Raw genomic sequence first — 3051 nt, forward strand, 5'->3', positions numbered from 1 at the left:
AGTTAAAAAACATTTCAAATTAACAAAGAAAATTAATCTTCAAATAATCTGACTATCTGGAAAACTCATTTGTCCCCTACAAGCCCACAATATGTCCACTGCTTTGTCCTTCTTTGTAACTTGAGCCTGATGCAAAGCCATACGTGTAAAAGAAGGATGCATCTCTGAAAAGGCATACTACAGAATGTACAGCAGAGTTGTGCACCCTGACACTCAGGATTTCAGTAAGATGCACATTTCTTTTTAGTTCTTGGAGATTCCATGACTCATAGAATGTTCAGATAGGAATCTCCTTCCTGTGTCTACTTGGGGAGAGCTTGACCTTTTTGTTGCCAGCCTTTGGCTGCTCCTTAGCTGATTTTCTCTGAGGCACCATCCTTAGGCAGCTGTGTCAGCCAACACCTCTCAGGGTACTCCTGTTCCTGTGACTGTGGCTCAGGTTTGGCTCTCTGTACATGAGCAGATGGAGATGCATGCAAAGTTTGGTTATGGCGTCTAGCTCTTCTCAGAATACTTGATTCAAATTATTGTTCTTTAGTTATAGCACTTTATTCTGCCTCTGTAAATCTTCCAAGAGAATGTGAAGCTTTTCTACATCTTTACTCTCACTTGCACTTTCAAAGAGGAGCATTCTCAGTCTCACTTTGACCATGTTGCTGAAATTCGGCAATCTCAGCTCTGAGGTGTTCACTTTTCTTCTTTTTCTGAAGCAATCTCTGAGCACAGAAACTGCTTTATGGCTAGAAGCTCCTCCTGTTCTTTCAAGATCTCATTCTCCTGGACAAGGAGAATATTTTTAACCTCATTATTTTCATTCATTTCTACAATACTTGGGAAGCATACTCTTTTGGAAGACTGGCTCTCTCTTTTGCAATCATACTCTTTTCGTTTCTCTCAGTTTTCTTTAAAGGGCTGTCAAGTCTTTGTACTTCATATAATCTGTCTTCTTCTTTAGATAAACCTGTTATTCTGCCCTGCAGATTTTGATGTAAACAACTCAAATGTAACACCTGTTTTCTGATCTCCTCCTTGATTCTCTTCTTGGTCTATGGTAGTATAGGCATAGTGGCCATGTTAGATCAGTGATGAGGTTTCATCTCTTGATTTAGTGTCATATTTCTAAAGAGCCCTTGCACATGTGTGAAAAACACACATAGAGCACCACTGATAATCTGAAATGGGCTGAGCAAAATGGAAATATTCTGTATATTCTTTTTTGTGTCCCCCTCCTTCACAATAACATGGTCCATATGCGCAACCAGTCAGGAAACCAGAAGAGTTACATTTTGGCAGTTGTTTCAGTAAGGACTGGAATTCTTTCACTTTCCTGCTGTCTGTGGTCCTCCCACTAGCCTCTTCAAAGTGAGGCCAAAGCTCTTTGGTAAGCAGATTTTCCAGAAGGTCTGCAAATACTGCTTCAGTGAACCGGCTACAGTGTTAGGTTCATGTTCTTCCAAATTTGTAGACTGCTCTCTTGTCATAGGCTGCTTTCAGCTCATCTACCTTTGCTTTTATTCCTAAAGCTCTGGAGATGACTTCATACTTAATGCCACATTTCTCTACATTATCTACGTGTTCATGGAAAGCTGCAGGCAGTCAAATGTCATCATATGTCATGGTCCTCTCTGCTGCATCAGCCAAAGCAATTCCAAAAATACATTTGAGATTCAGAACATCAATCTGAGGCACCTGTGGCTCCTGAGTTGGCATCTTTTTCTTTTCCTTCCACTGTTTAACATCAACTGCTGTCTTTTAACGTCTTCTCTTTATGCTTGTCTTATTTATGTTTTTGCTTTTTGGGTTTCTCTTATATTTTAAAAATCTTTTTCTCTTTCTTTCTTTCTTTCTTTCTTTCTTTCTTTCTTTTTCTTTCTTCCTTCTTTCCTTTATTTTTTAAAGAAAACTAGGCTTCTTGAAACATGAATTCTCTTGGATCTCTTCATTTTGGAATGACTTTCAGCTTCATCTCTGGAGCTATCTTCCTGAAAGGCAGCATAGTCTTCAGTCCTTTTTCCCCTTTACTTAAATTTTCCTTTTTATTACCATAGTCTTTTTAATTATCAGACTTTATTATCAGGAGGCCCATGTACACTGTCATGAGGAGGTAAGAGGTCCTCAGTGCTCTGTATTCCAGGAAATCTAGTAGAGCTGATCTCTTCAGAGATGGTGGCCTGGGAACACTGTCATTTTCCTCCCTGTGGTGTTCACTGGGACTTCTAAGTGGAGCCAGAAGCACTCAGTCATTCTAACTCTATTAGCAGACAGTGCAGAGGGCTTTCCTGTTACTTACCTATACACCTCTGTGCCAGTCCCTGCACAACCACCTCAAGACTGCCACCTCCTCATGCTCACACTGCAGCCAGAGCCATCTTAGTCTCCTGTTTACAATGACTGGGACAGAAAAGGATGAGACCATGTAAAGTCATGGATTCAAAGAAAGTCACATGTACAGAGAGTACAATGTGAAGAGCAAAGAGAGACAAGTTCAGGTACTGCCTGGGTCATCTGACACATGTATAGCTCTGCAAGTACATTTTCATATCTATGTTGTTTTAGCTTCCTGGAACAAATGAGCTACTTCTTAGTTTTCTTAATGCCAAGTTACCTGGGCTTGAAATTTTACTGGCTTAGGTCCTAATAACCTGCCTAAATCTTACTCTTCTCTATCCTTAAGCCTAAAACATCTATGCTCAATTCTCAGCCAGGTTCTGTTACAATCTGATTGGATCCAGAACTTTGAGGTTGACTTTAAGCATTGTCCCCTTTTCACATATGGTACCTCATTCCTGCACTAGGCAGTCTTGGACATCAGTAATAAACTAATTCCAGGCCTGATGGCCACATGCTTTTGAAGCCCTACTTGATCCTGACTTTTCCTACTTTCCCTTTGTGTATTTCTCAGAATGCTTTATGATCATCTACCTTATTATATCACCGATGTAATAACATTCTTTTTACACAGCAATTATTTTTGAAAAAAGACATTAAAGCATCAAGGAAAGTATAAATGTATTTTGTGTTATTTTCTGTTTTAAATATTTCCTATAACTT

The 3051-nt window shown here is 39.5% G+C and overlaps 1 pseudogene; it reads right to left on the reverse strand.

Moving 5' to 3' along the window:
- Positions 1–277: 277 nt before the first annotated feature.
- LOC123814293 lies at positions 278–2244 on the reverse strand (annotated as a pseudogene).
- Between the last annotated feature and the right edge of the window lie 807 nt (positions 2245–3051).

The sequence above is a fragment of the Phyllostomus hastatus genome, unplaced genomic scaffold, assembly GCF_019186645.2.
Source record: "Phyllostomus hastatus isolate PE091 unplaced genomic scaffold, TTU_PhHast_1.1 phas_contig_1, whole genome shotgun sequence".
Lineage (NCBI taxonomy): Eukaryota > Metazoa > Chordata > Mammalia > Chiroptera > Phyllostomidae > Phyllostomus > Phyllostomus hastatus.